Source organism: Gorilla gorilla, chromosome 16 (genome assembly GCF_029281585.2).
Source record: "Gorilla gorilla gorilla isolate KB3781 chromosome 16, NHGRI_mGorGor1-v2.1_pri, whole genome shotgun sequence".
NCBI classification, from domain to species: Eukaryota; Metazoa; Chordata; class Mammalia; order Primates; family Hominidae; genus Gorilla; species Gorilla gorilla.
Window position 1 is genome coordinate 90,158,633 of NC_073240.2, and position 8,218 is coordinate 90,166,850.

Genomic DNA, 8,218 nt, shown 5'->3' on the forward strand with positions numbered 1-8,218 from the left:
CCTGACTATATATCCTTCTTCATGGGGGTGAGGGAAGTGGGATATGTAGGCCACCTACATACAAATGGTTATGAAAAAAAAAAAAAGATGAGCCTTCAGAAGAATAGGTAATAGACTGTCTGGATGAAATGTCAACTTTAATCTCTCCTAGGTTTGAGTCCTGTGACATGTTAATCTTCCTGATAGATACACATTTCTAGGGAGGGTTTTCATGACAATTGGCTTCCTTCTGGAGAATCTACCTTTACTCAGATAAGGGAAATTCAGGAAAAGCCCCTCTGTGTATCCATTGTTTTCCCAGAAGCCTTCAGTTTGAAGCAATCAGCATACCAATGTGGCATTTTGGGGGGTGATATCTCCTGGGTTCATTCAAAATATTAGCAACATGCTTGGCAGCTTAACTCCCTCATTGCAATACTCAAGAAGGTACTGCGGATATTATTCCTTACCTGGAACAAAATCTTCTTAGTCAATGAGCAATTTCATAGGGTGGTGCAAAATATTACTTTTTATTTTTCCCAGAAGTGTAGGCTTGCATAGAGATCCAGGCATCCCTTTTTCTCTCTGGTATTCCTCCCTTTCCCTTTTTTGTCCTCTCTGCCCTCCCTGCAAGCCTGGTGCCACCCTGACAGCTGCCACGTGTGGTCCTGGAAGCTTGTTCCTGGTTCCATCCTAGAGGAGTGGGCAGAGATGGGGACTCACCTACTCTAGGTGGCTTGGGTCTTTCAGATTCACTAAGGTGAGAATCTGCAGGTAGACAAACCTTTTTTCTTTTTCCTTTTTTTTTTTTTTTTTTTTTGAGATGGAGTCTCTCTCTGTTGCCAGGCTGGAGTGCAGTGGCACGATCCCGGCTCACTGCAACCTCTGACTCCCTGGTTCAAGTGATTCTCCTGCCTCAGCCTCCCAAGTAGCTAGGATTACAGGCGTATGCCACCACGTCCAGCTAATTTTTTTTATTTTTTAGTAGAGCCGGGGTTTCACCGTGTTGGCAGGATGGTCTCGATCTCCTGACCTCGTGATCCGCCCGCCTCAGCCTCCGAAAGTACTGGGATTACAGGCGTGAGCCACAGCGCCAGGCCAAACCTTTTTTCATGACCTCTCCTAACCTGACTTTGCCTCATTATCATGCTAAAAATTTCTTTTCTACTAGGGTGGGAGGGGAAAGAACAAAAGTAGGGTGTCCTACACCAGACAGATCCCTCTAATTATTTACAAGCCTCAGTTGATTCATACATGCAAAATGGCTCTGGAAAATTTCAAATGGTTTATTAAATTTTCCATCCTCATACTGAGCATGTCCTACCTGGCAAGCCTGTGTTGGATGCCAACAGAACATGAAGGTGACCAGGAGAAGCTCTAAGTCTCATGGGGAAACAAGCTCATCCAGGACTAACAAAGCACAAGTGCCCAGTGCCCATCTCAACAAAACCACAGTGGCTCTCAGAGACAGGTCAGACTGCTTGAATCACACACAGCACACTCTGAATGTCTCTCCGTAAGGCCTTCTGGCTACAGATTTAATGCCTTTCAGCTGCCAGGGATGTCAGCCGAACTCTCAAAACCCCATGCCAGAGAAAACTCTCTTTTCTCCATGAAGAAGCACGTGGATGCCCACTTGCTGCCTGAACTCCCTGAAGGATGTGTTTGGGAGGGAGGATCGGGAGGGTCTCCCAACACCCTCCCCCTTCTGAGTTAGCACCAGAACCTTGGTTCCTGCATTCCTGGGGTGACAGTCCCCTGCTTGCTTTCCAGTACCTCCCAGAGAACTCCTGCAGAAGTGCTGTCCTGAACTTCCCCGGGGGGACCCATAGCCTTCTTCTTACCCTCTGCAAGTATTACGACCATTTTCCCCTATGCTGCGACTGGGGTTCAAAAGATGCTCCTCCAAATTGGAGGCCTCAAAGGCAGCCTCAGAAGCAAAAGTTTCGCTGTCATCTTCTCCTGCCTCTTGTTTCTGGACCCCAGGGCTAGCCACAGAAACTAGAGTCTCTCTTCCCCAAGGCAGGTCTTAGAAACCAAACCCCTTTTCCCCAAAGCCAGCCATCAAACCCCAAAATATTACTCTAACTTCCTCCCTTTTTCTGTGTAAAACATGGCTGTAAAGAAATCATCTGACCAGGCCAGGTGCAGTGGCTCATGCCTATAATCCCAGCACTTAGTCAGGTGGAGGCAGGTGGATGGCTTGAGCCCAGCGGTTCCAGAGGAGCCTAGGCAACATGGTGAAACCTCCTCTCTACAGAAAACTTAAAAATTAGCCAGGTGCAGTGGTGCATGCTCTGTCGTCCCAGCTACTGGGTATGCTGGGGCGGAAGGATCACCTGGGTCTGTGAGGTCAAAGCTGCAGCGAGCCAGGATCACACCACTGCACTACAGGCTGGGCAACAGAATGACCCTGTCTTAAAAAAAAAAGAAAAGAAATTATCTAACCTACTTTGTTTGATAGTAGGTCACAAGATCCCCGTTCCAGAGAGGGTCTTGCCCCATACCCAGAAGGAAGGAATGCTGCGTAGAGAGGCCAAGAAGAAAATATATAGACAGGACTTGCTGCATTTCCCCACTCAACCTATTAGCATTAGAGTTTTGTCCAATCACAGTTCTGCACAACCACTCATACTTTTCTGAACCTAAGCATAAAAGTAGACAGCTTCCCCTGTATTTTTGGGGTCTTCATTCTGAAGGTTCCTCTGTCACATAAAATTGTGATCAAATAAGTTTGTATGCTTTTTGGCCTGTTAGTCTGCCTTTTGTCAGTGATTCTCAGTGGACCTTCAGATGGCAAAGAGAATGTTTTTCTCTTGGCCCCTGCACCGCTGGGAAAGGCTGCAGGCTGCATTGCCTCTACAAGGCTGCCATCTGCAGCTGCTTCAAGTGGGCTGTGACCTGCATCGGGCCACTCCATTCTCGGGGTACCGGACCGGACCTACATCCAGAACACTGATGTTTCTCCTTGCCATCCCCCACAGGACAGGCCCATGCTGAAGATGCCCTGGGCCATGTCCCCCTGGTACCACATTTGGGGGCCGACGTCCCAGTATCAGAGGCATTTGAACCAGAGCAACTCCATCTTGAATAGGAGCTGGGTAAAATGAGACTGAAACCTACTGGGCTGCATTCCAGACAGTTACACATCCTAAGTTGCAGGGTGAGATAGGAGATTGGTACAAGATACAGGTCATAAAGATCTTGCTGATAAAACAGGTTGCAGTAAAGAAACCGGCCAAAATCCCCCAAAACCAAGATAGCCACAAGAGTGACCTCTGGTCGTCATCATGGCTACACTCCCGCCAGCGCCACGACACTTTACAAATGCCGTGGCAACGTCAGGAAGTTACCCTATATGGTCTAAAAAGGGGAGGCATGAATAGTCCACCCCTTGTTTAGCATATATAATCAAGAAATAACCACAAAAATGGGCAACCAGTAGCCCTCAGGGCTGCTCTGCCTCTGGAATAGCCATTCTTTATTCCTTCACTCCTTTATAAACTTGCTTTCAGTCTACAGACACGCCCTGAATTCTTTCTTGGGCGAGATCCAAGAACCCTCTCTTGAAGTTTGGATCAGGACCTCTTTCTGGTAACACCTGGGTTGAGTGTGGACCCCAGCCAACACAAAGCTCTCTCCTCTCCCCACCTGCCACCAACAGGCCCCTCTATTTTTGCTCTTCCGGCAAAGTTTCTCCCAGCAGAGGCTGGGCTACAGCCTGCTCCTCTCCCGGCTTCATCATGTAGCAGGATGAGCTGCAGACAAGAATCCCTCAGACACTGAGTTGTAGAAGGAAAGGGCTTTATTCAGCTGGGAGCGCTGGCAGACTCATGTCTCCAAAAACCGAGCTCCCCAAGTGAGCAATTCCTGTCCTGTTTAAGGGCTTACAACTCTAAGGAGGTCCCTGTGAAAGGGTCGTGATTGATTGAGCAAGCAGGGGGTCCGTGACTGGGGGCTGCATGCACCGGTAATCAGAATGGAAGAGAACAGGACAGGGATTTTCATGATGCCTTTCCATACAATGTCTGAAATCTACAGATAACACAAGCAGTTAGGTCAGGGGTTGATTTTTTTTTTTTTTTTTTGAGACGGAGTTTTGCTCTTGTGCCCAGGCTGGAGTGCAGTGGCGCAATCTCGGCTCACCACAACCTCTGCCTCCCGGATTCAAGCGATTCTCCTGCCTCAGCCTCCCGAGTAGCTGGGATTACAGGCATATGCCACCACACCTGGCCAATTTTTTGCATTTTTAGTAGAGATGGGATATCTCCATATTGGTCAGGCTGGTCTTCAACTCCCAACTTCAGGTGATCCGCCCACCTCAGCCTCCCAAAGTGCTGGGATTATAGGCGTGAGCCACCACGCCCAGCCAAGTCAGGGGTTGATTTTTAACTACCAGGCCCAGGGCACGGTGCTGGGCTATCTGCCTGTAGATTCCATTTCTGCCTTTTAGTTTTTACTTCTTCTTTCTTTGGAGGCAGAAATTGGGCATAAGACAATATGGGGGGTGGTCTCCTCCCTTAATCCTCCTCACCTTCATCAAATCTTTTTATTGTGAGCATTGAGGCAGCCCAGCTCCTCCACGGCTGGCAACACTGGGCATACGCCCTCCCCACTGCCAAAGAGGAAGAGGAAGATCAGCTCCACAAACGCTGCTGCCAAGGAAGAGCCCAGGAGGAGGTTGGCACGGTTGTCAACTAACCTGCTCTTGCAAAAGTGGAAACAAAGCTGAAACAGGCAGCAGAGAAGGATAAATCTTCAGACAAAAAAGTGCAAACAAAAAGGGAAAGGGGAGCAAAGGGAAAACAGGCTAAGTGGCTAACTAGGAAACTAAAGAAGATTTACCTGCAGAAAACGGAGAAACTAAAATCAGCCTCTGATGAAGCTGGAGAGAAGGAAGCCAAGTCTGGTTAAATCACATACCATGTTTTATCAGTGGTCCCCATCTCCCTTTTGTACAATCGAGTATATATTTTCATCAACTATTTTGTAAATGCAAGTTTACAAAATAATAGTGGGTTTTTTTTTTGTTTTTTTTTTTGTTTTGTTTTGTTTTGAGACAGGGTCTGGCTCTGATGCCCAGGCTGGAGTGCAGTGGTGCCATTTCAGCTCACTGCACTCTGCCTCCCAGGCTCAAGCCATCCTCCCACCTAAGCCTCCTGAGTAGCTGGGACCACAGGTGCATGCCACCATGCTTGGCTACTTTTTTGCATTTTTTGTAGAGACAGGGTCTCACTTTGTTGACCAGGCTGGTCTCAAACTCCTGAGCTCAAGAGATATGCCTGCCTTGGCGTCTCAAAGTGCTGGAATTACAGGTGTGAGCCACCATGGCCGGCCTAGAAACATTTTTAAGAAGGAGGGAATCACATCTAATCTCATTTTTTGAGTGTAAATGCTTATTTTAAAAAGGTGAAACCATTGCTGCTTGTTTGTTTTTTGGTACAACCAGAAAAGAGTGTGGGCTATTGAATTCTGGGAGGCTTTGACTGTCTTGGGTGTCAGCTTAACATTCCATAGATGGAGGGTTGGTGTTTATATCCTATAATAGAAAGCATACTAAATGGCAATGTGGAGTCACAGTCCTGCATTTAATGTCCTAGGCATTTTAAATTACTTCTATTCCCATGTTGTTGTTAATTTTTTTTTTTTTTTTTTTTGAGATGGAGTCTCGCTCTGTCACCCAGGCTGGAGTGTAGTGGTGTGATCTCGGCTCACTGCAACCTCTGCCTCCCGGGTTCAAGCGATTCTCCTGCCTCAGCTTCCCAAGTAGCTGGGATTACAGGCATCTGCCATCATGCCCGGCTAATTTTTTGCATTTTTGTAGAGACAGGGTTTCACCATGTTGGCCAGGCTGGTCTCGAACTTCTGACCTCAGGTGATCTGCCCTCCTTGGCCTCCCAAAGTGCTAGGATTATAGGCGTGAGACACCACGCCGGGACTACTCATATTGATTTTTAGCAGAATTGTTTCCTAAAGAAATCCACTTGATCACGGCCCTCCCTGTGAGAATTGTGTGCACTCTGTAACATCCTTGGTCGTGGTAGTCTTGTTTTCCTAGTAACTTTGTTAATGTGCTGTGAAAGATTGAAAATTTGAGTATGTGGTGTATTTGCTGTTCAGTTGTGTATTGGTGGGATGTATGTAACAGCTTATCCACATGTGAAAATACTGGTACTTGATAGCCTCTTAAAATTTACCTCCAAATTTTAAGCTGGAAAGTCACTGGAATAACTTTTAAAAAGAATTACAATACATGGCTTTTTAGATTTTCAGTACATATGATAAGAACTGTGTGCAAACTGAAATGTCTGTGTACTGAGCCTCAACACAATCAATAAAATCTCAATTATGAAAGAGTGTTTTGAACCACATGGAAAAAAACAAACAAACTAATCTCCTTGTGACCATTTCACACTTGGGAGGATGAGTCACAGAAACCCTGCCCATTGGCTGTTTGCCCAGGGATAGACCTGCTGGACGCCTTGCTTAGGGTCTGAGAGCAAAAAGAGTAAATCCGGGCTTGGGGCACTGGCTCCTCTGAGGAGAAACCCCACTAGAGCTGTGAGCTTCGGGCAGCTCCTGGCTCCTGGCACTCCCCTCCAGCCCAGCCAGCAGGCCTGGACCCAGGAGTAAGCACTCACAAGCACGCAGCACCGGAAGCTGCTTGCAGCCTCCCGGGGGACCTTTCAGGCTGAGCTGCTTTTGAAGAGAGGAGAGCCTGAGGAAGAAGAGGTCACGGGGCTCTTTGTAGGGAAAAACATAACTACACATTTAACTACCAATGATGCTTCCCCATTAGCTCAGGCTGGCCAGCTCTCCCTGGCCCCCAGCCCTTGCGCCAATCCCCACCAGGCTGGTTGGCCCGGAGCACGGGCAGGGAGAGTTCCTTCCCAGTGTGGCAGTGAGATCCAGAGGTGGGATCTCACATTCTCAGGGAGGCCAGTCCTGAGGCCTTGGCAGGGACCACTGCAGCTGCCCATCTCCAGCAAGGCCATCAAAAGGCGGTGAGGCGTGGGAGCCGGCCCTCGGAGGGGCCACCACAGGACCTGCCAGGCTGCCATCAGATCTTGGCAGGAAGAGAAAATGTTTTTGCTATTATAGAGGGTGCAGAGAAAGGCAGCATGGCCGGGTAGGCCAACTCCTGCCAGTCTTCAGGGGGTGTGGAACAAAGCCCTTTTTTCTCCAGGTCCTCGGACCCTCTGCCAGGCCGGACCATTGGTTAGTTCCTTCCCAGTTCCCTTGGCACCAGGAGATGTGGCAGTCAGAGCTGCCCAGGGCTCATTGAGGAGAGGCCCTGAATGGGCACATGCAGGGGGCCCAGGCCAGCTGACGCTCCCTCGCAGGCAGAGCCTCCCCGCTGAGGAGAGTGAGGCACGGGCTGTGCATGCAGAGAGACCTGCATTCACCAGCTAGGCTTCATAAGCCGAATCTCAGAGTCCTCTGATTTAAAATAACGAGGATGGGGTATATTGTTAATAAAAAAGGCAAGGTGCAGAATGCATGTATAGCGTGCCACCAATTGAGGCAGGAGACAGAGAGACATAACATTTACACACATTTACTTGTGCATGCATAAAACATAAAATGTCTCAGAAAAGATAAACAAAAAATGGGCTTTCGGGTTCCCTCCAGGAAGAAAAATTGGGTGGTGAGGAAGGAAAAGGGGAAGAAGGAAGACTTTTTTATAATTATTTTATTTATTTATTTATTTTTATTTTTTGGAGACAGAGTCTTACTCTGTTGCCCAGGCTGGAGTGCTGTGGCACAATCTGGGCTCACTGCAACCACCACCTCCTGGGTTCAAGCAATTCTCATGCCTCAGCCTCTCAAGTAGCTGGGATTACAGGTACCCACCACCACGCCCAGCTAATTTTTGTATTTGTAGTAGAGATGGGGTTTCACCATTTTGTCCAGGCTGGTCTCAAACTCCTAGCCTCAAGTTATCTACCTGCCTTAGCCTCCCAAAGTGCTAAGATTACAGGCGTGAGCCACCACACCAGGCCAGAGGAAGACTTTTTCAGAGTGTACCTTTTGGAGCTTTGAAATTTTGATTTTTTTTTTTTTGTAAAAACAGGGTCTCACTATGTTGCCTAGGCTAGTCTTAAACTCCTGGCCTCAAACAATCCTCCCACATCAGCCTCCCTACTTGTTGGGATTACAGGTGGGAGTGTGAATTGTTTAAATTATATATATTTAAAATGAGATTTCAATGAAGAAAAACAAAGGTAACAGTGAGGAC

The 8,218-nt window shown here is 47.8% G+C and overlaps 1 pseudogene; it reads left to right on the plus strand.

The window, feature by feature from the left end:
• The first annotated feature begins 1,240 nt into the window (after window positions 1-1,240).
• On the plus strand, window positions 1,241-4,893 carry LOC101140869 (non-histone chromosomal protein HMG-14-like; annotated as a pseudogene).
• Window positions 4,894-8,218: the final 3,325 nt, after the last annotated feature.